General features: G+C 49.1%; 42 non-coding genes across 42 annotated transcripts; 23 read left to right on the top strand and 19 right to left on the bottom strand.

Annotated features, from left to right (window-relative positions):
- Positions 1-230: 230 nt before the first annotated feature.
- On the bottom strand, positions 231-302 carry Trnam-cau (transfer RNA methionine (anticodon CAU)). The gene has a single exon. It is a non-coding gene; the product is annotated as a tRNA-Met (tRNA).
- A 287-nt stretch (positions 303-589) lies between these two features.
- Trnar-acg (transfer RNA arginine (anticodon ACG)) lies at positions 590-662 on the bottom strand. The gene has a single exon. It is a non-coding gene; the product is annotated as a tRNA-Arg (tRNA).
- Positions 663-1040: 378 nt separating this feature from the next.
- Trnai-uau (transfer RNA isoleucine (anticodon UAU)) lies at positions 1041-1132 on the top strand. Its single transcript is given in 2 exon segments — positions 1041-1078; positions 1097-1132. It is a non-coding gene; the product is annotated as a tRNA-Ile (tRNA).
- Positions 1133-1239: 107 nt separating this feature from the next.
- Trnad-guc (transfer RNA aspartic acid (anticodon GUC)) lies at positions 1240-1311 on the top strand. The gene has a single exon. It is a non-coding gene; the product is annotated as a tRNA-Asp (tRNA).
- Positions 1312-1418: 107 nt separating this feature from the next.
- Positions 1419-1490, top strand: Trnad-guc (transfer RNA aspartic acid (anticodon GUC)). Its single transcript has one exon. It is a non-coding gene; the product is annotated as a tRNA-Asp (tRNA).
- A 234-nt stretch (positions 1491-1724) lies between these two features.
- On the bottom strand, positions 1725-1796 carry Trnam-cau (transfer RNA methionine (anticodon CAU)). The gene has a single exon. It is a non-coding gene; the product is annotated as a tRNA-Met (tRNA).
- Positions 1797-2083: 287 nt separating this feature from the next.
- On the bottom strand, positions 2084-2156 carry Trnar-acg (transfer RNA arginine (anticodon ACG)). The gene has a single exon. It is a non-coding gene; the product is annotated as a tRNA-Arg (tRNA).
- A 378-nt stretch (positions 2157-2534) lies between these two features.
- Trnai-uau (transfer RNA isoleucine (anticodon UAU)) lies at positions 2535-2626 on the top strand. The gene is given in 2 exon segments: positions 2535-2572; positions 2591-2626. It is a non-coding gene; the product is annotated as a tRNA-Ile (tRNA).
- Positions 2627-2733: 107 nt separating this feature from the next.
- On the top strand, positions 2734-2805 carry Trnad-guc (transfer RNA aspartic acid (anticodon GUC)). The gene has a single exon. It is a non-coding gene; the product is annotated as a tRNA-Asp (tRNA).
- A 107-nt stretch (positions 2806-2912) lies between these two features.
- On the top strand, positions 2913-2984 carry Trnad-guc (transfer RNA aspartic acid (anticodon GUC)). Its single transcript has one exon. It is a non-coding gene; the product is annotated as a tRNA-Asp (tRNA).
- A 234-nt stretch (positions 2985-3218) lies between these two features.
- Trnam-cau (transfer RNA methionine (anticodon CAU)) lies at positions 3219-3290 on the bottom strand. The gene has a single exon. It is a non-coding gene; the product is annotated as a tRNA-Met (tRNA).
- A 287-nt stretch (positions 3291-3577) lies between these two features.
- Trnar-acg (transfer RNA arginine (anticodon ACG)) lies at positions 3578-3650 on the bottom strand. Its single transcript has one exon. It is a non-coding gene; the product is annotated as a tRNA-Arg (tRNA).
- A 378-nt stretch (positions 3651-4028) lies between these two features.
- On the top strand, positions 4029-4120 carry Trnai-uau (transfer RNA isoleucine (anticodon UAU)). Its single transcript is given in 2 exon segments — positions 4029-4066; positions 4085-4120. It is a non-coding gene; the product is annotated as a tRNA-Ile (tRNA).
- Positions 4121-4227: 107 nt separating this feature from the next.
- Positions 4228-4299, top strand: Trnad-guc (transfer RNA aspartic acid (anticodon GUC)). Its single transcript has one exon. It is a non-coding gene; the product is annotated as a tRNA-Asp (tRNA).
- Positions 4300-4406: 107 nt separating this feature from the next.
- On the top strand, positions 4407-4478 carry Trnad-guc (transfer RNA aspartic acid (anticodon GUC)). The gene has a single exon. It is a non-coding gene; the product is annotated as a tRNA-Asp (tRNA).
- A 234-nt stretch (positions 4479-4712) lies between these two features.
- On the bottom strand, positions 4713-4784 carry Trnam-cau (transfer RNA methionine (anticodon CAU)). Its single transcript has one exon. It is a non-coding gene; the product is annotated as a tRNA-Met (tRNA).
- Positions 4785-5071: 287 nt separating this feature from the next.
- On the bottom strand, positions 5072-5144 carry Trnar-acg (transfer RNA arginine (anticodon ACG)). The gene has a single exon. It is a non-coding gene; the product is annotated as a tRNA-Arg (tRNA).
- Positions 5145-5522: 378 nt separating this feature from the next.
- On the top strand, positions 5523-5614 carry Trnai-uau (transfer RNA isoleucine (anticodon UAU)). The gene is given in 2 exon segments: positions 5523-5560; positions 5579-5614. It is a non-coding gene; the product is annotated as a tRNA-Ile (tRNA).
- Positions 5615-5721: 107 nt separating this feature from the next.
- On the top strand, positions 5722-5793 carry Trnad-guc (transfer RNA aspartic acid (anticodon GUC)). The gene has a single exon. It is a non-coding gene; the product is annotated as a tRNA-Asp (tRNA).
- Positions 5794-5900: 107 nt separating this feature from the next.
- Positions 5901-5972, top strand: Trnad-guc (transfer RNA aspartic acid (anticodon GUC)). The gene has a single exon. It is a non-coding gene; the product is annotated as a tRNA-Asp (tRNA).
- Positions 5973-6206: 234 nt separating this feature from the next.
- Trnam-cau (transfer RNA methionine (anticodon CAU)) lies at positions 6207-6278 on the bottom strand. The gene has a single exon. It is a non-coding gene; the product is annotated as a tRNA-Met (tRNA).
- Positions 6279-6565: 287 nt separating this feature from the next.
- On the bottom strand, positions 6566-6638 carry Trnar-acg (transfer RNA arginine (anticodon ACG)). Its single transcript has one exon. It is a non-coding gene; the product is annotated as a tRNA-Arg (tRNA).
- Positions 6639-7016: 378 nt separating this feature from the next.
- Trnai-uau (transfer RNA isoleucine (anticodon UAU)) lies at positions 7017-7108 on the top strand. The gene is given in 2 exon segments: positions 7017-7054; positions 7073-7108. It is a non-coding gene; the product is annotated as a tRNA-Ile (tRNA).
- A 107-nt stretch (positions 7109-7215) lies between these two features.
- Positions 7216-7287, top strand: Trnad-guc (transfer RNA aspartic acid (anticodon GUC)). Its single transcript has one exon. It is a non-coding gene; the product is annotated as a tRNA-Asp (tRNA).
- Positions 7288-7394: 107 nt separating this feature from the next.
- On the top strand, positions 7395-7466 carry Trnad-guc (transfer RNA aspartic acid (anticodon GUC)). Its single transcript has one exon. It is a non-coding gene; the product is annotated as a tRNA-Asp (tRNA).
- Positions 7467-7700: 234 nt separating this feature from the next.
- Trnam-cau (transfer RNA methionine (anticodon CAU)) lies at positions 7701-7772 on the bottom strand. The gene has a single exon. It is a non-coding gene; the product is annotated as a tRNA-Met (tRNA).
- A 229-nt stretch (positions 7773-8001) lies between these two features.
- On the bottom strand, positions 8002-8073 carry Trnam-cau (transfer RNA methionine (anticodon CAU)). Its single transcript has one exon. It is a non-coding gene; the product is annotated as a tRNA-Met (tRNA).
- Positions 8074-8360: 287 nt separating this feature from the next.
- On the bottom strand, positions 8361-8433 carry Trnar-acg (transfer RNA arginine (anticodon ACG)). Its single transcript has one exon. It is a non-coding gene; the product is annotated as a tRNA-Arg (tRNA).
- A 378-nt stretch (positions 8434-8811) lies between these two features.
- On the top strand, positions 8812-8903 carry Trnai-uau (transfer RNA isoleucine (anticodon UAU)). Its single transcript is given in 2 exon segments — positions 8812-8849; positions 8868-8903. It is a non-coding gene; the product is annotated as a tRNA-Ile (tRNA).
- A 107-nt stretch (positions 8904-9010) lies between these two features.
- Positions 9011-9082, top strand: Trnad-guc (transfer RNA aspartic acid (anticodon GUC)). Its single transcript has one exon. It is a non-coding gene; the product is annotated as a tRNA-Asp (tRNA).
- A 107-nt stretch (positions 9083-9189) lies between these two features.
- On the top strand, positions 9190-9261 carry Trnad-guc (transfer RNA aspartic acid (anticodon GUC)). The gene has a single exon. It is a non-coding gene; the product is annotated as a tRNA-Asp (tRNA).
- Positions 9262-9495: 234 nt separating this feature from the next.
- Positions 9496-9567, bottom strand: Trnam-cau (transfer RNA methionine (anticodon CAU)). Its single transcript has one exon. It is a non-coding gene; the product is annotated as a tRNA-Met (tRNA).
- A 287-nt stretch (positions 9568-9854) lies between these two features.
- Positions 9855-9927, bottom strand: Trnar-acg (transfer RNA arginine (anticodon ACG)). Its single transcript has one exon. It is a non-coding gene; the product is annotated as a tRNA-Arg (tRNA).
- Positions 9928-10305: 378 nt separating this feature from the next.
- Trnai-uau (transfer RNA isoleucine (anticodon UAU)) lies at positions 10306-10397 on the top strand. The gene is given in 2 exon segments: positions 10306-10343; positions 10362-10397. It is a non-coding gene; the product is annotated as a tRNA-Ile (tRNA).
- Positions 10398-10504: 107 nt separating this feature from the next.
- On the top strand, positions 10505-10576 carry Trnad-guc (transfer RNA aspartic acid (anticodon GUC)). The gene has a single exon. It is a non-coding gene; the product is annotated as a tRNA-Asp (tRNA).
- Positions 10577-10683: 107 nt separating this feature from the next.
- Trnad-guc (transfer RNA aspartic acid (anticodon GUC)) lies at positions 10684-10755 on the top strand. Its single transcript has one exon. It is a non-coding gene; the product is annotated as a tRNA-Asp (tRNA).
- A 234-nt stretch (positions 10756-10989) lies between these two features.
- Trnam-cau (transfer RNA methionine (anticodon CAU)) lies at positions 10990-11061 on the bottom strand. The gene has a single exon. It is a non-coding gene; the product is annotated as a tRNA-Met (tRNA).
- Positions 11062-11290: 229 nt separating this feature from the next.
- Positions 11291-11362, bottom strand: Trnam-cau (transfer RNA methionine (anticodon CAU)). The gene has a single exon. It is a non-coding gene; the product is annotated as a tRNA-Met (tRNA).
- A 287-nt stretch (positions 11363-11649) lies between these two features.
- Positions 11650-11722, bottom strand: Trnar-acg (transfer RNA arginine (anticodon ACG)). The gene has a single exon. It is a non-coding gene; the product is annotated as a tRNA-Arg (tRNA).
- Positions 11723-18910: 7188 nt separating this feature from the next.
- Positions 18911-18983, bottom strand: Trnar-acg (transfer RNA arginine (anticodon ACG)). Its single transcript has one exon. It is a non-coding gene; the product is annotated as a tRNA-Arg (tRNA).
- A 353-nt stretch (positions 18984-19336) lies between these two features.
- Positions 19337-19428, top strand: Trnai-uau (transfer RNA isoleucine (anticodon UAU)). Its single transcript is given in 2 exon segments — positions 19337-19374; positions 19393-19428. It is a non-coding gene; the product is annotated as a tRNA-Ile (tRNA).
- A 107-nt stretch (positions 19429-19535) lies between these two features.
- Positions 19536-19607, top strand: Trnad-guc (transfer RNA aspartic acid (anticodon GUC)). The gene has a single exon. It is a non-coding gene; the product is annotated as a tRNA-Asp (tRNA).
- The last annotated feature ends 4892 nt before the right edge of the window (positions 19608-24499 follow it).

Genomic DNA, 24499 nt, shown 5'->3' with positions numbered 1-24499 from the left:
GATTTTTATCTCACAAACCTGCTCGAGTGTTGCGCGTGTGGGGCGGAAGAGCATTAACTTTGCCATTAACTTGCTGCAAAATCTTAAAAAATGATGCATCATAGGAAGTAGTTCTCGCATTCTTCACACTTCAGAATTACGGGGTTTGCTTTTGAGGCTGAATCAATGCCCCCAGCCGACTCTCTAGGCGTAATAATCGTGCTCGACACAATCAGGAAAAGAAATAATTTTAGCAGAGCGTGGTTTCGATCCACGGACCTCTGGGTTATGGGCCCAGCACGCTTCCACTGCGCCACTCTGCTGTGTGGGTGTATACTGGCTCTTCGTCACATCACTTGGGACACTTGGGCAGTGTTGTCTGCGTCGCTTTCACACGCCTACATTTGATTGCGTAACATCTCCTACAGCTCTCAGCTTGACTTGTCTCGACTTTGCTCGACTGACGCTACGCTGACGCTTGCACGCAGCGATATTTACCACGATCGCCTCGACATGCAGCTGCGAGATGCACAGGAGTAACAAAGCACTGCACGATGCGGCGACATACGAAATCCACTGCCCAGCTACGCGTTGGCAACTAACAAAATGCCGACCCTGCCAGGATTCGAACCTGGAATCTTCTGATCCGTAGTCAGACGCGTTATCCGTTGCGCCACAGGGCCAGTGGCAGCATTTCTCGCTACGAGACAAGTGCAATTCGCTAAGAAACGTGTTCTCCAGGGCTCATCAAGCTCCCAAGGAAGGCACCACTCGTCCAGCTGCGTGGTCGCGGTGCGCCTGCAGAGCTTGGAGCTTGCCACACATCTGCGCTCGCTGTTCGACAGGTAGCACGAGGCAAGGCGCGCGTTTTTCTGCATTTTTTCGATGACGAGAGGCGGTTGATGTGCATGTAAGCGTAGCATATCAAACACGAATAGCACGAAGCATTCGTACTTAGGTGCCAAAGTCGCAGTATGGCCGCAGGTGGCGATCATATGTTTTTGTAGCCACCACTGGTTTGCAGCAAAGCGAATATGGCTAACTGAGAGCGTTTCGCTGTAGCCCCAGTGGCGCAATTGGTTAGCGCACGGTACTTATAAGGCAGTAGCCGTGAGCAATGCCGGGGTTGTGAGTTCGAGCCTCACCTGGGGCATACTTTTATTTCGTAGCAGCTGTCTCTGACAGCATCGGGAGGCTACATTTCAGATGTATCAGCTATGTCAGCAAGATTAATGTGCATTATAGGCGCTAGTTGCGTCTTCCTCGGTAGTATAGTGGTTAGTATCCCCGCCTGTCACGCGGGAGACCGGGGTTCGATTCCCCGCCGGGGAGGCACACTAGATTTTTAATTATTGCACTATCAGTCGCCGAACTTAGTGTAGACCGTTTACAGCTACTTGCAACAAGTGTCTCCCACACAGACAGCTGCCTGCATCCCGTCCTCGGTAGTATAGTGGTTAGTATCCCCGCCTGTCACGCGGGAGACCGGGGTTCGATTCCCCGCCGGGGAGACGCGATTTTTATCTCACAAACCTGCTCGAGTGTTGCGCGTGTGGGGCGGAAGAGCATTAACTTTGCCATTAACTTGCTGCAAAATCTTAAAAAATGATGCATCATAGGAAGTAGTTCTCGCATTCTTCACACTTCAGAATTACGGGGTTTGCTTTTGAGGCTGAATCAATGCCCCCAGCCGACTCTCTAGGCGTAATAATCGTGCTCGACACAATCAGGAAAAGAAATAATTTTAGCAGAGCGTGGTTTCGATCCACGGACCTCTGGGTTATGGGCCCAGCACGCTTCCACTGCGCCACTCTGCTGTGTGGGTGTATACTGGCTCTTCGTCACATCACTTGGGACACTTGGGCAGTGTTGTCTGCGTCGCTTTCACACGCCTACATTTGATTGCGTAACATCTCCTACAGCTCTCAGCTTGACTTGTCTCGACTTTGCTCGACTGACGCTACGCTGACGCTTGCACGCAGCGATATTTACCACGATCGCCTCGACATGCAGCTGCGAGATGCACAGGAGTAACAAAGCACTGCACGATGCGGCGACATACGAAATCCACTGCCCAGCTACGCGTTGGCAACTAACAAAATGCCGACCCTGCCAGGATTCGAACCTGGAATCTTCTGATCCGTAGTCAGACGCGTTATCCGTTGCGCCACAGGGCCAGTGGCAGCATTTCTCGCTACGAGACAAGTGCAATTCGCTAAGAAACGTGTTCTCCAGGGCTCATCAAGCTCCCAAGGAAGGCACCACTCGTCCAGCTGCGTGGTCGCGGTGCGCCTGCAGAGCTTGGAGCTTGCCACACATCTGCGCTCGCTGTTCGACAGGTAGCACGAGGCAAGGCGCGCGTTTTTCTGCATTTTTTCGATGACGAGAGGCGGTTGATGTGCATGTAAGCGTAGCATATCAAACACGAATAGCACGAAGCATTCGTACTTAGGTGCCAAAGTCGCAGTATGGCCGCAGGTGGCGATCATATGTTTTTGTAGCCACCACTGGTTTGCAGCAAAGCGAATATGGCTAACTGAGAGCGTTTCGCTGTAGCCCCAGTGGCGCAATTGGTTAGCGCACGGTACTTATAAGGCAGTAGCCGTGAGCAATGCCGGGGTTGTGAGTTCGAGCCTCACCTGGGGCATACTTTTATTTCGTAGCAGCTGTCTCTGACAGCATCGGGAGGCTACATTTCAGATGTATCAGCTATGTCAGCAAGATTAATGTGCATTATAGGCGCTAGTTGCGTCTTCCTCGGTAGTATAGTGGTTAGTATCCCCGCCTGTCACGCGGGAGACCGGGGTTCGATTCCCCGCCGGGGAGGCACACTAGATTTTTAATTATTGCACTATCAGTCGCCGAACTTAGTGTAGACCGTTTACAGCTACTTGCAACAAGTGTCTCCCACACAGACAGCTGCCTGCATCCCGTCCTCGGTAGTATAGTGGTTAGTATCCCCGCCTGTCACGCGGGAGACCGGGGTTCGATTCCCCGCCGGGGAGACGCGATTTTTATCTCACAAACCTGCTCGAGTGTTGCGCGTGTGGGGCGGAAGAGCATTAACTTTGCCATTAACTTGCTGCAAAATCTTAAAAAATGATGCATCATAGGAAGTAGTTCTCGCATTCTTCACACTTCAGAATTACGGGGTTTGCTTTTGAGGCTGAATCAATGCCCCCAGCCGACTCTCTAGGCGTAATAATCGTGCTCGACACAATCAGGAAAAGAAATAATTTTAGCAGAGCGTGGTTTCGATCCACGGACCTCTGGGTTATGGGCCCAGCACGCTTCCACTGCGCCACTCTGCTGTGTGGGTGTATACTGGCTCTTCGTCACATCACTTGGGACACTTGGGCAGTGTTGTCTGCGTCGCTTTCACACGCCTACATTTGATTGCGTAACATCTCCTACAGCTCTCAGCTTGACTTGTCTCGACTTTGCTCGACTGACGCTACGCTGACGCTTGCACGCAGCGATATTTACCACGATCGCCTCGACATGCAGCTGCGAGATGCACAGGAGTAACAAAGCACTGCACGATGCGGCGACATACGAAATCCACTGCCCAGCTACGCGTTGGCAACTAACAAAATGCCGACCCTGCCAGGATTCGAACCTGGAATCTTCTGATCCGTAGTCAGACGCGTTATCCGTTGCGCCACAGGGCCAGTGGCAGCATTTCTCGCTACGAGACAAGTGCAATTCGCTAAGAAACGTGTTCTCCAGGGCTCATCAAGCTCCCAAGGAAGGCACCACTCGTCCAGCTGCGTGGTCGCGGTGCGCCTGCAGAGCTTGGAGCTTGCCACACATCTGCGCTCGCTGTTCGACAGGTAGCACGAGGCAAGGCGCGCGTTTTTCTGCATTTTTTCGATGACGAGAGGCGGTTGATGTGCATGTAAGCGTAGCATATCAAACACGAATAGCACGAAGCATTCGTACTTAGGTGCCAAAGTCGCAGTATGGCCGCAGGTGGCGATCATATGTTTTTGTAGCCACCACTGGTTTGCAGCAAAGCGAATATGGCTAACTGAGAGCGTTTCGCTGTAGCCCCAGTGGCGCAATTGGTTAGCGCACGGTACTTATAAGGCAGTAGCCGTGAGCAATGCCGGGGTTGTGAGTTCGAGCCTCACCTGGGGCATACTTTTATTTCGTAGCAGCTGTCTCTGACAGCATCGGGAGGCTACATTTCAGATGTATCAGCTATGTCAGCAAGATTAATGTGCATTATAGGCGCTAGTTGCGTCTTCCTCGGTAGTATAGTGGTTAGTATCCCCGCCTGTCACGCGGGAGACCGGGGTTCGATTCCCCGCCGGGGAGGCACACTAGATTTTTAATTATTGCACTATCAGTCGCCGAACTTAGTGTAGACCGTTTACAGCTACTTGCAACAAGTGTCTCCCACACAGACAGCTGCCTGCATCCCGTCCTCGGTAGTATAGTGGTTAGTATCCCCGCCTGTCACGCGGGAGACCGGGGTTCGATTCCCCGCCGGGGAGACGCGATTTTTATCTCACAAACCTGCTCGAGTGTTGCGCGTGTGGGGCGGAAGAGCATTAACTTTGCCATTAACTTGCTGCAAAATCTTAAAAAATGATGCATCATAGGAAGTAGTTCTCGCATTCTTCACACTTCAGAATTACGGGGTTTGCTTTTGAGGCTGAATCAATGCCCCCAGCCGACTCTCTAGGCGTAATAATCGTGCTCGACACAATCAGGAAAAGAAATAATTTTAGCAGAGCGTGGTTTCGATCCACGGACCTCTGGGTTATGGGCCCAGCACGCTTCCACTGCGCCACTCTGCTGTGTGGGTGTATACTGGCTCTTCGTCACATCACTTGGGACACTTGGGCAGTGTTGTCTGCGTCGCTTTCACACGCCTACATTTGATTGCGTAACATCTCCTACAGCTCTCAGCTTGACTTGTCTCGACTTTGCTCGACTGACGCTACGCTGACGCTTGCACGCAGCGATATTTACCACGATCGCCTCGACATGCAGCTGCGAGATGCACAGGAGTAACAAAGCACTGCACGATGCGGCGACATACGAAATCCACTGCCCAGCTACGCGTTGGCAACTAACAAAATGCCGACCCTGCCAGGATTCGAACCTGGAATCTTCTGATCCGTAGTCAGACGCGTTATCCGTTGCGCCACAGGGCCAGTGGCAGCATTTCTCGCTACGAGACAAGTGCAATTCGCTAAGAAACGTGTTCTCCAGGGCTCATCAAGCTCCCAAGGAAGGCACCACTCGTCCAGCTGCGTGGTCGCGGTGCGCCTGCAGAGCTTGGAGCTTGCCACACATCTGCGCTCGCTGTTCGACAGGTAGCACGAGGCAAGGCGCGCGTTTTTCTGCATTTTTTCGATGACGAGAGGCGGTTGATGTGCATGTAAGCGTAGCATATCAAACACGAATAGCACGAAGCATTCGTACTTAGGTGCCAAAGTCGCAGTATGGCCGCAGGTGGCGATCATATGTTTTTGTAGCCACCACTGGTTTGCAGCAAAGCGAATATGGCTAACTGAGAGCGTTTCGCTGTAGCCCCAGTGGCGCAATTGGTTAGCGCACGGTACTTATAAGGCAGTAGCCGTGAGCAATGCCGGGGTTGTGAGTTCGAGCCTCACCTGGGGCATACTTTTATTTCGTAGCAGCTGTCTCTGACAGCATCGGGAGGCTACATTTCAGATGTATCAGCTATGTCAGCAAGATTAATGTGCATTATAGGCGCTAGTTGCGTCTTCCTCGGTAGTATAGTGGTTAGTATCCCCGCCTGTCACGCGGGAGACCGGGGTTCGATTCCCCGCCGGGGAGGCACACTAGATTTTTAATTATTGCACTATCAGTCGCCGAACTTAGTGTAGACCGTTTACAGCTACTTGCAACAAGTGTCTCCCACACAGACAGCTGCCTGCATCCCGTCCTCGGTAGTATAGTGGTTAGTATCCCCGCCTGTCACGCGGGAGACCGGGGTTCGATTCCCCGCCGGGGAGACGCGATTTTTATCTCACAAACCTGCTCGAGTGTTGCGCGTGTGGGGCGGAAGAGCATTAACTTTGCCATTAACTTGCTGCAAAATCTTAAAAAATGATACATCATAGGAAGTAGTTCTCGCATTCTTCACACTTCAGAATTACGGGGTTTGCTTTTGAGGCTGAATCAATGCCCCCAGCCGACTCTCTAGGCGTAATAATCGTGCTCGACACAATCAGGAAAAGAAATAATTTTAGCAGAGCGTGGTTTCGATCCACGGACCTCTGGGTTATGGGCCCAGCACGCTTCCACTGCGCCACTCTGCTGTGTGGGTGTATACTGGCTCTTCGTCACATCACTTGGGACACTTGGGCAGTGTTGTCTGCGTCGCTTTCACACGCCTACATTTGATTGCGTAACATCTCCTACAGCTCTCAGCTTGACTTGTCTCGACTTTGCTCGACTGACGCTACGCTGACGCTTGCACGCAGCGATATTTACCACGATCGCCTCGACATGCAGCTGCGAGATGCACAGGAGTAACAAAGCACTGCACGATGCGGCGACATACGAAATCCACTGCCCAGCTACGCGTTGGCAACTAACAAAATGCCGACCCTGCCAGGATTCGAACCTGGAATCTTCTGATCCGTAGTCAGACGCGTTATCCGTTGCGCCACAGGGCCAGTGGCAGCATTTCTCGCTACGAGACAAGTGCAATTCGCTAAGAAACGTGTTCTCCAGGGCTCATCAAGCTCCCAAGGAAGGCACCACTCGTCCAGCTGCGTGGTCGCGGTGCGCCTGCAGAGCTTGGAGCTTGCCACACATCTGCGCTCGCTGTTCGACAGGTAGCACGAGGCAAGGCGCGCGTTTTTCTGCATTTTTTCGATGACGAGAGGCGGTTGATGTGCATGTAAGCGTAGCATATCAAACACGAATAGCACGAAGCATTCGTACTTAGGTGCCAAAGTCGCAGTATGGCCGCAGGTGGCGATCATATGTTTTTGTAGCCACCACTGGTTTGCAGCAAAGCGAATATGGCTAACTGAGAGCGTTTCGCTGTAGCCCCAGTGGCGCAATTGGTTAGCGCACGGTACTTATAAGGCAGTAGCCGTGAGCAATGCCGGGGTTGTGAGTTCGAGCCTCACCTGGGGCATACTTTTATTTCGTAGCAGCTGTCTCTGACAGCATCGGGAGGCTACATTTCAGATGTATCAGCTATGTCAGCAAGATTAATGTGCATTATAGGCGCTAGTTGCGTCTTCCTCGGTAGTATAGTGGTTAGTATCCCCGCCTGTCACGCGGGAGACCGGGGTTCGATTCCCCGCCGGGGAGGCACACTAGATTTTTAATTATTGCACTATCAGTCGCCGAACTTAGTGTAGACCGTTTACAGCTACTTGCAACAAGTGTCTCCCACACAGACAGCTGCCTGCATCCCGTCCTCGGTAGTATAGTGGTTAGTATCCCCGCCTGTCACGCGGGAGACCGGGGTTCGATTCCCCGCCGGGGAGACGCGATTTTTATCTCACAAACCTGCTCGAGTGTTGCGCGTGTGGGGCGGAAGAGCATTAACTTTGCCATTAACTTGCTGCAAAATCTTAAAAAATGATACATCATAGGAAGTAGTTCTCGCATTCTTCACACTTCAGAATTACGGGGTTTGCTTTTGAGGCTGAATCAATGCCCCCAGCCGACTCTCTAGGCGTAATAATCGTGCTCGACACAATCAGGAAAAGAAATAATTTTAGCAGAGCGTGGTTTCGATCCACGGACCTCTGGGTTATGGGCCCAGCACGCTTCCACTGCGCCACTCTGCTGTGTGGGTGTATACTGGCTCTTCGTCACATCACTTGGGACACTTGGGCAGTGTTGTCTGCGTCGCTTTCACACGCCTACATTTGATTGCGTAACATCTCCTACAGCTCTGTTCTCGCATTCTTCACACTTCAGAATTACGGGGTTTGCTTTTGAGGCTGAATCAATGCCCCCAGCCGACTCTCTAGGCGTAATAATCGTGCTCGACACAATCAGGAAAAGAAATAATTTTAGCAGAGCGTGGTTTCGATCCACGGACCTCTGGGTTATGGGCCCAGCACGCTTCCACTGCGCCACTCTGCTGTGTGGGTGTATACTGGCTCTTCGTCACATCACTTGGGACACTTGGGCAGTGTTGTCTGCGTCGCTTTCACACGCCTACATTTGATTGCGTAACATCTCCTACAGCTCTCAGCTTGACTTGTCTCGACTTTGCTCGACTGACGCTACGCTGACGCTTGCACGCAGCGATATTTACCACGATCGCCTCGACATGCAGCTGCGAGATGCACAGGAGTAACAAAGCACTGCACGATGCGGCGACATACGAAATCCACTGCCCAGCTACGCGTTGGCAACTAACAAAATGCCGACCCTGCCAGGATTCGAACCTGGAATCTTCTGATCCGTAGTCAGACGCGTTATCCGTTGCGCCACAGGGCCAGTGGCAGCATTTCTCGCTACGAGACAAGTGCAATTCGCTAAGAAACGTGTTCTCCAGGGCTCATCAAGCTCCCAAGGAAGGCACCACTCGTCCAGCTGCGTGGTCGCGGTGCGCCTGCAGAGCTTGGAGCTTGCCACACATCTGCGCTCGCTGTTCGACAGGTAGCACGAGGCAAGGCGCGCGTTTTTCTGCATTTTTTCGATGACGAGAGGCGGTTGATGTGCATGTAAGCGTAGCATATCAAACACGAATAGCACGAAGCATTCGTACTTAGGTGCCAAAGTCGCAGTATGGCCGCAGGTGGCGATCATATGTTTTTGTAGCCACCACTGGTTTGCAGCAAAGCGAATATGGCTAACTGAGAGCGTTTCGCTGTAGCCCCAGTGGCGCAATTGGTTAGCGCACGGTACTTATAAGGCAGTAGCCGTGAGCAATGCCGGGGTTGTGAGTTCGAGCCTCACCTGGGGCATACTTTTATTTCGTAGCAGCTGTCTCTGACAGCATCGGGAGGCTACATTTCAGATGTATCAGCTATGTCAGCAAGATTAATGTGCATTATAGGCGCTAGTTGCGTCTTCCTCGGTAGTATAGTGGTTAGTATCCCCGCCTGTCACGCGGGAGACCGGGGTTCGATTCCCCGCCGGGGAGGCACACTAGATTTTTAATTATTGCACTATCAGTCGCCGAACTTAGTGTAGACCGTTTACAGCTACTTGCAACAAGTGTCTCCCACACAGACAGCTGCCTGCATCCCGTCCTCGGTAGTATAGTGGTTAGTATCCCCGCCTGTCACGCGGGAGACCGGGGTTCGATTCCCCGCCGGGGAGACGCGATTTTTATCTCACAAACCTGCTCGAGAGTTGCGCGTGTGGGGCGGAAGAGCATTAACTTTGCCATTAACTTGCTGCAAAATCTTAAAAAATGATGCATCATAGGAAGTAGTTCTCGCATTCTTCACACTTCAGAATTACGGGGTTTGCTTTTGAGGCTGAATCAATGCCCCCAGCCGACTCTCTAGGCGTAATAATCGTGCTCGACACAATCAGGAAAAGAAATAATTTTAGCAGAGCGTGGTTTCGATCCACGGACCTCTGGGTTATGGGCCCAGCACGCTTCCACTGCGCCACTCTGCTGTGTGGGTGTATACTGGCTCTTCGTCACATCACTTGGGACACTTGGGCAGTGTTGTCTGCGTCGCTTTCACACGCCTACATTTGATTGCGTAACATCTCCTACAGCTCTCAGCTTGACTTGTCTCGACTTTGCTCGACTGACGCTACGCTGACGCTTGCACGCAGCGATATTTACCACGATCGCCTCGACATGCAGCTGCGAGATGCACAGGAGTAACAAAGCACTGCACGATGCGGCGACATACGAAATCCACTGCCCAGCTACGCGTTGGCAACTAACAAAATGCCGACCCTGCCAGGATTCGAACCTGGAATCTTCTGATCCGTAGTCAGACGCGTTATCCGTTGCGCCACAGGGCCAGTGGCAGCATTTCTCGCTACGAGACAAGTGCAATTCGCTAAGAAACGTGTTCTCCAGGGCTCATCAAGCTCCCAAGGAAGGCACCACTCGTCCAGCTGCGTGGTCGCGGTGCGCCTGCAGAGCTTGGAGCTTGCCACACATCTGCGCTCGCTGTTCGACAGGTAGCACGAGGCAAGGCGCGCGTTTTTCTGCATTTTTTCGATGACGAGAGGCGGTTGATGTGCATGTAAGCGTAGCATATCAAACACGAATAGCACGAAGCATTCGTACTTAGGTGCCAAAGTCGCAGTATGGCCGCAGGTGGCGATCATATGTTTTTGTAGCCACCACTGGTTTGCAGCAAAGCGAATATGGCTAACTGAGAGCGTTTCGCTGTAGCCCCAGTGGCGCAATTGGTTAGCGCACGGTACTTATAAGGCAGTAGCCGTGAGCAATGCCGGGGTTGTGAGTTCGAGCCTCACCTGGGGCATACTTTTATTTCGTAGCAGCTGTCTCTGACAGCATCGGGAGGCTACATTTCAGATGTATCAGCTATGTCAGCAAGATTAATGTGCATTATAGGCGCTAGTTGCGTCTTCCTCGGTAGTATAGTGGTTAGTATCCCCGCCTGTCACGCGGGAGACCGGGGTTCGATTCCCCGCCGGGGAGGCACACTAGATTTTTAATTATTGCACTATCAGTCGCCGAACTTAGTGTAGACCGTTTACAGCTACTTGCAACAAGTGTCTCCCACACAGACAGCTGCCTGCATCCCGTCCTCGGTAGTATAGTGGTTAGTATCCCCGCCTGTCACGCGGGAGACCGGGGTTCGATTCCCCGCCGGGGAGACGCGATTTTTATCTCACAAACCTGCTCGAGTGTTGCGCGTGTGGGGCGGAAGAGCATTAACTTTGCCATTAACTTGCTGCAAAATCTTAAAAAATGATGCATCATAGGAAGTAGTTCTCGCATTCTTCACACTTCAGAATTACGGGGTTTGCTTTTGAGGCTGAATCAATGCCCCCAGCCGACTCTCTAGGCGTAATAATCGTGCTCGACACAATCAGGAAAAGAAATAATTTTAGCAGAGCGTGGTTTCGATCCACGGACCTCTGGGTTATGGGCCCAGCACGCTTCCACTGCGCCACTCTGCTGTGTGGGTGTATACTGGCTCTTCGTCACATCACTTGGGACACTTGGGCAGTGTTGTCTGCGTCGCTTTCACACGCCTACATTTGATTGCGTAACATCTCCTACAGCTCTGTTCTCGCATTCTTCACACTTCAGAATTACGGGGTTTGCTTTTGAGGCTGAATCAATGCCCCCAGCCGACTCTCTAGGCGTAATAATCGTGCTCGACACAATCAGGAAAAGAAATAATTTTAGCAGAGCGTGGTTTCGATCCACGGACCTCTGGGTTATGGGCCCAGCACGCTTCCACTGCGCCACTCTGCTGTGTGGGTGTATACTGGCTCTTCGTCACATCACTTGGGACACTTGGGCAGTGTTGTCTGCGTCGCTTTCACACGCCTACATTTGATTGCGTAACATCTCCTACAGCTCTCAGCTTGACTTGTCTCGACTTTGCTCGACTGACGCTACGCTGACGCTTGCACGCAGCGATATTTACCACGATCGCCTCGACATGCAGCTGCGAGATGCACAGGAGTAACAAAGCACTGCACGATGCGGCGACATACGAAATCCACTGCCCAGCTACGCGTTGGCAACTAACAAAATGCCGACCCTGCCAGGATTCGAACCTGGAATCTTCTGATCCGTAGTCAGACGCGTTATCCGTTGCGCCACAGGGCCAGTGGCAGCATTTCTCGCTACGAGACAAGTGCAATTCGCTAAGAAACGTGTTCTCCAGGGCTCATCAAGCTCCCAAGGAAGGCACCACTCGTCCAGCTGCGTGGTCGCGGTGCGCCTGCAGAGCTTGGAGCTTGCCACACATCTGCGCTCGCTGTTCGACAGGTAGCACGAGGCAAGGCGCGCGTTTTTCTGCATTTTCTCGACGACGAGAGGCGGTTGATGTGCATGTAAGCGTAGCATATCAAACACGAATAGCACGAAGCATTCGTACTTAGGTGCCAAAGTCGCAGTATGGCCGCAGGTGGCGATCATATGTTTTTGTAGCCACCACTGGTTTGCAGCAAAGCGAATATGGCTAACTGAGAGCGTTTTGCTGTAGCCCCAGTGGCCAGTTCCGCCGCGGCCGCGGCCGTGTGCAGACGTGCGGTAGTGGTCGCTTCGCCTGTGCTTAAGGGCGCACGCAGCTGTAGGTACTGTAAGTACTGCTTCAAGAAAGTGATGGAAGATGAGTTGAGACGTTACACGCTACGATTTGGATTTCCGTATGGATATGTACGACCACAGGTTCACGAACTCATTGACTGGTTTTATGATCGATTAGGTCTGCGAGATGAGGAAGTTCTTGGGTTTTCGTATGATTTTCTTGCGAACGCTGTTTATGTAAAATTGATTAGTGACGATCCTTGCGCTCGTATTATGGCCCTCACGGCAGGCACAGCGGATTTTGTGAATTCTAAAGGCGAAATTTGTAAAGTATCCGTTAGTCATGCTGGACTAGGTCTCCGAACCGTCCGTATATTTAATCTGCCTTTCGAAGTTAGCTTCGATAGAATTCGGCAAGCTTTGTCTCCCTACGGTAATGTGTTGCAAATTCATGCCGAGCAATGGAGGGGTTACAAACATTTCAATGTTGATAACGGCGTTCGGAATGCGAAAATTGATTTGACGAAGCACATCCCGTCCAACATTTTGGTGCAGGGTTTTCGAGCGCTGGTGATGTACGAAGGACAACCGCGAACTTGCGTAATTTGTGGTTCTACCGACCATTTAAAATCTGCTTGTCCCCGTGTCCGGGCGGGTCGCCGAGGAATGCAACATCGTCTTACACCTCTCGATGGGCACGATGGCGATCGGTTGTCTTACGCGCAGACATTGATGGAGTCGCCTACGATACACCCGACGCTCCACCAACCGGCTGCGGTGACCCCAGACGCTGGTGCGGTCATTGTAAATAACTCTGCGGCAACCCCCGAATGTCCCGTTCGTAGTGATGTCCCCGATATCAACAGCCACGCTGCACACCTGCAGGTTTCCCCGACTGTCGGCCTTCGTGCCGACCATGCAGGACCGACTCCCGTCCCTACTCCAACTACGTCCGTCGAGCTGAAACAGTTGTCGGATGGTGGCGACAGGTCCCGCGTTTCTTGCCCCCCTGACGTTGCGCCCCCCACACCCCTCCCTCTCGGCAGTGACCTATCTGAGGAAGTCCGTTTCTGACGCCGACGCACCTACCCCAAGAACTGGGAAATCTAAGCGGTCGGCACAAAAGCAGAGTGAGGAGGAGATCCGCACTCTGGAAAAGAAATTGCAGCGCACTATAAAGCAGATCCGAAAAGACGGCAGTGAACGCGGCGGCACAGATGAAATGGGTTCCGTCGCGCGCCACGTGGGGGAGGCCGATATGGAGATGCATGTCGACCGTCCGCGTCCTGAGCTGATGGATACTGGCCATCAGCATACGCCAGCCGAGAAGTCTTGGGCAGACGAAAGTGAATAAACCGGACCCTTTCTATCCCCACCATGCAAGATTATAAACTTGCCACAGTTAATTTAAATAGGATCGCATCCGATGTCAAACTTAAATGCTTGACCGACTATCTATATGCCGCCGATATAGATATAGTTTTTTTCCAAGAAGTTGTGTCACCCAAGGTTGGAGAAATACCTGGATATGATGCCATATTAAATCTTGGCACTGAGGCGGGCACTGCGATTTTATTCAAAGCTGGCATCGCTTACCGACCTACAGCGATTTTAGACACGGGACGCGGCATTGCCGCCCACTTACACGATTTACTTCTCCTGAACGTGTACGCCCCGACAGGGTCCGCTGGCAGAAGGGACAGAAGTGATTTTTTTAGGGTTGAAGTTGTGCCCTTATTGACAAACGTGCGTCTGGAGATCATCCTGGGTGGGGATTTCAACTGCGTTTTACGCAAAGAAGATCAAAGTCCGAATTTTAATTTTTGTCCCGAGCTACTAACGTTAACCGATGGACTGCATTTACAAGATAGTTGGTGTCACCTTCGACCACACACGATGGGATATACGTACGTGAGCGCTGCTTCTTCTAGCCGTCTGGATAGGTTTTATGTTTCTCAAGATCTTTTACATACCATTCGTGATTGTGAACTTTGGCCGCTCAGTTTTAGTGACCATTCCGCATACCATATCACGATTCGGCATGTGCGTCAGAACACCTTTTTGGGACGCGGCCCGTGGCAGCTGAATGTCTTGCTGCTAGATGACGCGGACTTACGGCGTTGCCTCGTTGACACCTGGCAGCAGTGCCTCCAGAGGCAAGCTCGGTATAGGGAGCGCGTTCTTTGGTGGACGGAGTTTGTTAAGCCGCGGATTAAGAAATGTATTTGCCAGTTTGCCAGGACCAGGGCTTATTGGAGGAAACGGTCTCTCGAATTTTATTTCCTCGGTTTACGCCAGCTGTACAGCGATCCCTCTGCTTTGTCCGACAACCTGCTCCGCATCAAGCGTATCAAAGCAAAAATTACTGCTTTAGTTCGTGAAACACTTGTTGGCAATCGGGTACGATCGCGCTCTTCTGATGACGTCGCCCACGAGTCCGCATCGTTATTCCATCTCATACGGGAAGCCAAACGTGGTAAACAAAAAATTATTGCTCATCTGAAGGATGCTGGCGGGAATCTGTACAATGAGCAGGGTGCTATCAAGACGCATGTTTTCAATTATTTTCGACAACATTATTCCGAGTCAGATACCGATCTATCGGCGGGGGACGAGTTTTTAAACGACATCGCCTCCACGGTCGATCAGGATGATAACGCTGCTCTCTTGGCCAATGTCACAAACTCTGAAGTTAAGTCCATCCTTGCGTGCGCTGCCAAGAACAAAGCCGCCGGCTTAGACGGCTTGCCGGTCGAATTTTATTCACGGTTCTGGGATGTGATCGGCGACGAATTGATTGCCATGTATAACGAACTGTTATCGCATGCTGCCTTCCCCCCGCAGTTCACGGAAGGAATGGTTGTCCTGGTTCCTAAAACATCCAATCCGACTATGTTAAATGACTTTCGGCCAATTACGTTGCTTAACTCCGATTTTAAGATCTTGACTAGGATTATAAACACCAGGCTTAAAGTACTTCTTGGCAAAGTACTTGGCCCTTATCAGACGAGTGCAGTCAGTGGTCGATCGATGTTAAATGCCCTGTGTGAATATCGCGACCTGACTTATTTAACTTGGATTACCAACACTGATTTGGCGTTATTGTTTCTCGACTTTGATAAGGCGTTTGATAGAGTTCATCACGGCTTTTTATTGCGCACAATGAGTCAGATGGGATTCAACCAGCGTTTTCGGCAGCTTATTCAGAAATGTATCTGCGGAACGTCTTCACGCGTGAAGGTTAACGGCCAGTTAACCGCCCCCGTGCCCATACGACAGGCAGTGCGACAAGGGTGCCCCCTTTCTATGACGCTATTCTCGATCGCTATAGAGCCACTTCTTAAAAAGTTTTACGTAACCTTACACGGGTTGCAAACGTTAAACACAAAAACGGTCTGCCACGCCTATGCCGACGATATCAGTGTGCTTATTACTAACACCGAAGAGCTGGGGTCAGTTCGTCGGATTGTCCATCAGTACTCTGTCGCTTGTGGCGCTAGACTTAATGAGCGAAAGTCCAAAATCATGCCGTTAGGTCGCAACCACCACTCCATCGATATTTCTTGGTTGGACAAGACCGAAGACCTGTGGCATCTCGGCCTGGTTATATCACCGAACCCCCAGACCATGCTCCACGTGAATTGGGAACGCAAGCTTACCATCTTACGTGCGGTGATCAAAGAACATAACATGCGGTCTTTAGACCGGATGCAGAGGGCACAGTTTATTAATAGTTACGTTTTCAGTAAGCTCTATCACACTGCCGCTATTTTACCAATCCCGACAGCCATTGCGAAAAAAATTTTAGCACTTGCTTGCTGGTATGTCTGGCGAGGGAACATCTTTAAAGTTTCCTTTAAAGCTACCTCGTTACTTCGTTCCCGAGGTGGCTTAGGCGTCAAAGACGTTGAATCCCAATGTGTGGCGACTTTTTTAACTCGTACTTCCCGCATACTACACAGTAACCCAAATAGTCTCACGGAACGGCTTTTCAACACCTTACGTCCAAAGGATATGTCTGCGCCAACGCCTGTGGGACACATTCATCCTGAGCTTGGCTATATCCGGCGGTATTATGTGGAGCTCAGCTATGTTCAGGACAACCCGCATCCGTTCAACACGGCGGCGACCTATCGTGCTCTTACTAAACGGCAGCTGGATAACCCAATTGAGAAGAAATATTTAGGCAAAAACTGGAGAAATGTATGGAAGAACATTAGTTATCCGCTCCTTCGCTCCAGAGTTCGATCTGTTTGGTATGACGCTGTCAATGAGGTGATTCCCACTGGAGAGAAATTGCACAAAATTAAGCTGCGGCCCACCCCGTTTTGTGAGAAGTGTAACTTAGTGGAAACGCTGCCGCATCTCTTCCACTGCCGGGATCAAACACAAATATGGCAGTGGACACGAAAGAAACTCGCTGTCATTAATAGGACGTCGGATTCTTCCATTCAACTTCATGACGCGCTCCAACCAGACTGGCAGCTTTATCCTCAATCTAAGAATAATAGTTATGTCTGGCTCATGGGCCAGTTCGTCTATTACATGCTCGTCCATACAACGCCAACGCTCCACGATTATCAGATGTACCTCATCGACGAGTACTATGCGATTAAGAAATTGCGACAGTATCAAGACCAGTTTCAAAATTTTCGCACTATTGCTTTAAGTGATGGAAGAATTTAAGTTTACAGATCGATTGGAGGGATTTTTTTTTCACTACTTTGTTATATTGTTATTGTTTCCATGGCTATGGTCTGCTCCGCACCATCAGCTGTGGGTGATTTGCATCATGGGTCAAACGACGGTACTGAGTGCACAGTGCACTCGGCCTCGAACATTTAATTGTTTTTTGGATTTCCTTTTCATTTTCAAATGACAGCACTTTACTTTTGGTTCCGCAGGGCGACACCAAGAAGAGGCTCCTCATTTGTTTACTTTCATTTCGCATTGTCTATCATCAAAGCTGCACGAAGATTTAGTACGACCCAGGAGTTTCCAGCAGCTTCTATTCCTCCTATCAAGAGGCTTTACAATACGGGAAATGGTTGTTTGGCATGTCCCTGCTCTGTGGTGTCACCACGTTACCAGCGCGCATTTTCCAACGCATGGCATGCTCAGGGTTTTGAGAAGCAGCAATCCACACTCACCCATCGGGAAACAGAATGCACAATACTTAGCAACGACATGGAAACTGGGAAAATTATTTCTACGCGAAGACCAACTTTGAGTATCTGCTGTGCTGGATTTCATAGTGTGCTGCGTAATCCTAAGACCAGACATGGATTTCTTTTTAACATTCAGTTTATATGTATAAAAACAATGGAACACACATGACGCCACATTACAATTTAAACAAAATATAATAATAAATATAGAACTCTAAATTCACATCACAAAACGATGCAAATGGGTGCGGGGTATGGCGGTGACATCGTGGCCAGGCCTCAGGATTGCGACCCCTGCCCACCTTGCCGCCGGCTGCCTAGCGCTCAAGTGGGGGAAAAAAAAAAAAAAAAAAAAAAAAAAAAAAAAAAAAAAAAAAAAAATTGGAGCAAAAAAAATTAAAAAAGAATGGTGTAGCGGTTATCACTCAAAAAAACAAATATATATATATATATATATATATATATATATATATATATATATATATATAAATGGTGTAACGGTTAGCACTCTGGGCTCTGAATCCAGCGATCCGAGTTCGAATCTCGGTGGAACCTAAAAAAAAAAGTAAAAAAAAAAAAGTGGCGCAATTGGTTAGCGCACGGTACTTATAAGGCAGTAGCCGTGAGCAATGCCGGGGTTGTGAGTTCGAGCCTCACCTGGGGCATACTTTTATTTCGTAGCAGCTGTCTCTGACAGCATCAGGAGGCTACATTTCAGATGTATCAGCTATGTCAGCAAGATTAATGTGCATTACATGCGCTAGTTGCGTCTGCCTCGGTAGTGTAGTGGTTAGTATCCCCCGCCTGTCACGCGGGAGACCGGGGTTCGATTCCCCGCTGGGGAGGCGCACTAGATTTTTAATTATTGCACTATCACTCGCTGAACTTAGTGTAGACCGTTTACAGCTACTTGCAACAAGTGTCTCCCAGACAGCCATCTGCCTCCATCGCATCCTCGGTAGTATAGTGGTTAGTATCCACGCGGGAGACCGGGGTTCGATTCCCCGTCGGGGAGACGCGATTTTTATCTCACAAACCTGCTCGAGTGTTGCGCGTGTGGGGCGGAAGAGCATTAACTTTGCCATTAACTTGCTGCAAAATCTTAAAAAATGATGCATCTTAGGAAGTAGTTCTCGCATTCTTCACACTTCAGAATTACGGGGTTTGCTTTTGAGGCTGAATCAATGCCCCCAGCCAACTCTCCAGGCATAATAATCGAGCTCGACACAATCAGGAAAAGAAATAATTTTAGCAAAGCGTGGTTTAGATCCACGGACCTCTGGGTTATAGGCCCAGCACGCTTCCACTGCGCCACTCTGCTCGCTGGGGTTGCCCTGGCTCTTCGCCACGTGACGTGCCACACTTGGAAAGTGTTGTCTGCGCCAATTTCACACGCCTGTATTTAATTGCGCATCATCTCCTACAGCTCTCAGCTTGATTTGACTCGACTTTGCTCGACTGACGCTTGCAGGCAGTGATATTTACCACGATCGCCTCGACATGCAGCTGCGAGATGCACAGGAGTAACAAAGCACTCCCCGATGCGGCGACATACGAAATCCACTGCCCAGCTACGCGTTGGCAACTAACAAAATGCCGACCCTGCCAGGATTCGAACCTGGAATCTTCCGATCCGTAGTCAGACGCGTTATCCGTTGCGCCACAGAGCCAGTGGCAGCATTTCTTTCTACGAGACAAGTGCAATTCGCTAAGAAACGTGTTCTCCAGGGCTCATCAAGCTCCCAAGGAAGGCACCACTCGTCCAGCTGCGTGGTCGCGGTGCGCCTGTAGAGCTTGGAGCTTGCCACACATCTGCGCTCGCTGTTCGACAGGTAGCACGAGGCAAGGCGCGCGTTTTTCTGCATTTTTTCGATGACGAGAGGCGGTTGATGTGCATGTAAGCGTAGCATATCAAACACGAATAGCACGAAGCAGTATGGCCGCAGGTGGCGATCATATGTTTTTGTAGCCACCACTGGTTTGCAGCAAAGCGAATATGGCTAACTGAGAGCGTTTCGCTGTAGCCCCAGTGGCGCAATTGGTTAGCGCACGGTACTTATAAGGCAGTAGCCGTGAGCAATGCCGGGGTTGTGAGTTCGAGCCTCAACTGGGGCATACTTTTATTTCGTAGCAGCTGTCTCTGACAGCATCAGGAAGCTACATTTCAGATGTATCAGCTATGTCAGCAAGATTAATGTGCATTATAGGCGCTAGTTGCGTCTTCCTCGGTAGTATAGTGGTTAGTATCCCCGCCTGTCACGCGGGAGACCGGGGTTCGATTCCCCGCCGGGGAGGCACACTAGATTTTTAATTATTGCACTATCAGTCGCCGAACTTAGTGTAGACCGTTTACAGCTACTTGCAACAAGTGTCTCCCACACAGACAGCTGCCTGCATCCCGTCCTCGGTAGTATAGTGGTTATTATCCCCGCCTGTCACGCGGGATACCGGGTTCGATTCCCCGCCGGGGAGACGCGATTTTTATCCCACAAACCTGCTCGAGTGTTGCGTGTGTGGGGCGGAAGAGCATTAACTTTGCCATTAACTTGCTGCAAAATCTTAAAAAAATGATGCATCTTAGGAAGTAGTTCTCGCATTCTTCACACTTCAGAATTACGGGGTTTGCTTTTGAGGCTGTTTGGTTACTAGGATCAAAAAAGAGAAAGAAGATAGCCCTAAAGACAGGAAACCCTTTCCAGCTCCCTTCCCCAGGTTCCCTACCTCTCAGGTACTTGAGTGAGATGCCGGAGGATGTTTGGTGTTAAATCGTCTCCTTCACCATTTGAGGTCCCTGGAGGAATGCCCAATCTGCACTTCTTTGCTAATTATTATGGCCATACCTGTGTCTTGAGTTTCTCCAATCTGTTATATATTTTCCGTACTGTTGTATGATTTATCTCTTGTAAGCATTTAAAACTATCTTTAAATATGGTAACTACACAAATGAAGTTCACTCAACAGTATCTTGTAGCAGTTCATACTAAGGTAATGATGGTTTTGTTTCACGCTCACCTCACGTAGAATTCTGGTAGTGTAAGTGAACGGATGTGGAGGTAGGTCAGCACCAGTGAACAGCAGCTGGTGCCAGCGGCATCAGATGTACATTGGTTTCCAGGTCTGTGTCCCCATGATTTGTGTGAGAGCTGTGTACTCTCCGCACTAGATCTTCTTGGTTGAAGCATTCTATGCATATTTTTTCTTAGAAAAATATGTCGAAATCTTCTTTGCTGTTTTATTGTTGTGAATTTTTAAGTCTTCACAATTTTTTGTTCAAATTTTGCTCCATTAGATTCTTGAACATATTCCAATGTCTCAGAGTAAATTTGTTGTCGTATTATGTTTGGTTGCTATGGCAACACACAACAGCTTCTTTTCTCATTTTTGACTGAAAATTCGTGTTCTTTTGGTCCTTTCAAACGGGTCACCATGTTCTAACATTTTGACGACTTAAAGTATGTTTGAGATGGTAGACGGCTGACTGGTTCTAGAATTTACACAGAAATTCTTGAATCACTACAGTTGTAAGACATGCAGCAATTCCAGGGTTGTCAACTTTTCTTGTGCCATGAAAAATGCTGCTGGTAGCTGCAAGGTCTCTTGGTAGACTATTCCCACCATAGATTCTGCTAAATCTGGTTTGTAAGAAATTTGCAATCCTGGTAGCACCACTGGCAAGGCTGAGGAGTCTGTCTGGTGCCATACTTGACCATTCCATTACTGTGTGGGTGGTCAGCAGTTGAGTGATGATGTCAGAATTGACATAGTGTGGACAGCTCTGAGAATAATATCGACTCAAACTGGAATCCCTAGTCTGTAGTCATGAGCAAAGGGCAACCGAATCTTGCTATCCATGAGGGCAGATAGAGTCATGCTACTGTCTCTGCTGATGTGTCTGTTAGTGGCACTGCTTCGGCCCATCTTGTATATCGGTCTACTACTGTCAGGAGATAACAAAAACCTTCTGATGGTGGTGGTGGTCTCATGATGCCCAAGTACTGGGTGATCAAAAAGTCATTATAAATTTGAAAACTTAATAAACCATGGAATAATGTAGATAGAGAGGTAAAAATTGACACACACGCTTGGAATAACATGGGGTTTTATTAGAACAAAAAAAAGTTCACAAAATGTCTGACAGATGGCGCTGGACAGCAAAGCATCAGTGACTGTGCATGACAATTGTGTATAAAAGGAGCTGTAATGAGAGAGACATGCAGATGCGCCAGGAGTCACAGCATGTTGACGTTACCTGAAAAGGTGATTTTAGTGAGGCTGTATTATCAGAATGGGGAATGTGCTAGTTCAGCATTATGATCCCATCATCATAGGAAGGGGATTCGAATGGGTAAAGGTCCGTTGACAAATGCAGCTGTGGCGAGAATGATTTCGAAGTTCAAAGCCACGGGTTGTTTACATGATAGACCCCATAGAGGCTGACCGAGCACAAGGCGTAATGCTGCTGAGACAGTTCAGGAAGAAATGGAGACTGTAGCTGGTTCATCTATGCACGGGGAAGTCAGCGCTCATGCAGTCGCAAGTCGCACTGGCATTCCATACACTACACTTTGGTTGGCACTCAGGCATACCCTCTGATGCTATCCGTACAAAATCCATCGGCATCATGAACTGTTACCTGGTGATTTAGTGAAGCAGAGGGCATTTGCAGTGTGGGCGTTTCAAAAGATGGTGGAAGATGACGATTGGTTGAGTAATGTATTGTGGACCGACGAAGCTCATTTCACACTCCGAGGGTCTGTAAACGCCCACAACTGCAGAATTTGGGCTACCGAAAATCCTAGAACTGTCATGGGAATTCCATTGCATGACGAGAAAGTCTCGGTATGGGTTGGATTTACCAAATCTACCATAGTCGGGCCTTATTTCTTTGAGGAAATGCGTGATTCTGGTTTTGTAACTGCTACTGTGACGGGTGAGAGGTAGACCGATATGTTACAGAATCGCATCATCCCCAGCCTGGCTGATAAACACCTGCTGGAAGGTACAATGTTTATGCAGGATGGTGCTCCACCCCATATTGGTCAGCCGCCACCTTCGTCATGCTTGGCCTCACGGGTCCCCAGACCTCAGTCCGTGTGATTATTGGCTTTGGGGTTACCTGAAGTCACAAGTGTATCGTGATCGACCAACATCTCTAGGGATGCTGAAAGACAACATCCGACGCCAATGCCTCACCATAACTCCAGACAAGCTTTACAGTGCTGCTCACAACATTATTCCTCGACTACAGCTACTGTTGAGGAATGATGGTGGATATATTGAGCATTTCCTGTAAAGAACATCAGCTTTGCTTTGTCTTACTTTGTTATGATAATTATTGCTATTCTGATCAGATGAAGGGCCATCTGTCAGACATTTTTTGTAATTTTGTATTTTTTGGTTCTAATAAAACCACATGTCATTCCAAGCACGTGGGTCAATTTGTACCTCTCTATCTACATCATTCCGTGATTTATTCAGTTTTCAAATTTATACTGACTTATTGATCACCCGGCATATGTGCACAAACCAGTCTGTCATTGGTGAGAAATCTCTTAAAGATTTATGGATGGTGCACCCGACTTTGTTAGTCTGGTACCCATCTACAGCAATCTTTCTTCATGCTCAGCTAAACAAACTGGTACATCAAGAGCCTCACTGTAGAGTTCACACTCAGGTGGGCCAGTCCATGAATATTTTTAAAGAATGACTTTCACAGTCCTCGGGGGGACAAATGGGCAGGGCATGCCTTGTGACACATCACACCAAACCTCAATCCATGTTTCTACTTGTTTAAATTGCAGCCCTGTAGTGATATCATGCCTGTATTTTTCAAGTTTTGGGTCATGCATCAGGGTCCTTGCCAACTGGTCATAATCAGTGTAGACTGTAAATGCTCTGCCTTCTATGTATTGGCAAAAGTATTACGCTGCCATACGTGCTCCATTTGATTGGCACTGCTTTACGTTTGCACAAAAAGAACTCCGAGGGCTGCCAGAGTCCACCCACTTTTTGTCTGCGAGCTGCTCCAATTGCCTGTTGACTGTCATCCTCAACTACAGCTATAACACTGGATTTGTGAGCAGGATCATGTTCCTCAGGGTGGATTGTATTTGTTCAAAAGCTTTTTGAATCTCAGTGGACATTTCAGGAGATGTCAGCTGGTTGTAGCTCTGCCTTCTAGATCAGCCGCTAATGGTGTTTGCATCTTGCCTGTACCTGGTAAATGCTGTCTGTAGAAATTGACTGCTCTGAGAAACCTTCTAAGTCAATGATTATTTGTGGGAGGATATATTTTCTCTAAGAAGGCTGTTTTGTCCTTCAGAGAGTGTATCATGACTGCTAGTACATCTTAACCTAGAAATGATACTTGAATTTCTGCTGGAGTGTACATTTCGCTTATGCTGATTACAACTCTATATCTCTTTATGCACTCAATTGCAGACTCAATGTGTTCTTCATGCTGACTTATTTATTTTTAAAATACTAAAATGTCACCTAAGTACATAAAACAACACTTTAATCCATGCAGTACCTCATCAATAATGCATTGCCACATCTGTGCTGCAATTTTTAAGCCAAGAGGCAGTCTCAAGTATCTGAATAAGCTGAAGGGCACTGTTACTGCTGTTGTCTGAGTGTCAGTATCTGAGACTGGAATTTGGTGGTAAGCCTTCTTGCAGTCAGTCACACTGAATATTGTCATCCCCACCACTATGTTGGTAAAGTCTCTGATATTGGCACTGGGTACTGATCTGAGACTGTCCTGACATTAAGTGCCCTATAATCACCACGAGGCCTCCAAGTACCATGGTTTTTCTTCACCAGATGCAACACTGAGGCCACACATTTGTATCATGCCATTTTTCAGTAATTCTTCAAATTCTGCTTTCACTGCTACAAAACAGTCCGGGGTTAACATCCTTGTGAGCTGAGATATTGGCTGACCCACTTGTGGGGCCACCCACATTGCCACCTGCATTGTCCACGCCAGTCAGCTCACATGCTATTCATTTGTTTCTTTTGTCAGTCGACTTGACTGAATCGAGTTATTGAGTAACTGTACTTCCCTATGTAGGACACGCATCTGTGATATCATATTTTATACTTTTCTGTCCGGCACATAGATAGCTAACACATACCTAGGAGAAAAGTCACAGCCATTCTAGTGATCTTGATACATCAAATT

Source organism: Schistocerca nitens, chromosome 9 (genome assembly GCF_023898315.1).
Source record: "Schistocerca nitens isolate TAMUIC-IGC-003100 chromosome 9, iqSchNite1.1, whole genome shotgun sequence".
In the NCBI taxonomy this organism is placed as follows: Eukaryota; Metazoa; Arthropoda; class Insecta; order Orthoptera; family Acrididae; genus Schistocerca; species Schistocerca nitens.
The sequence above is the reverse complement of the archived record's forward strand: the minus strand, read 5'-3'. Positions and strand labels throughout refer to the sequence as shown.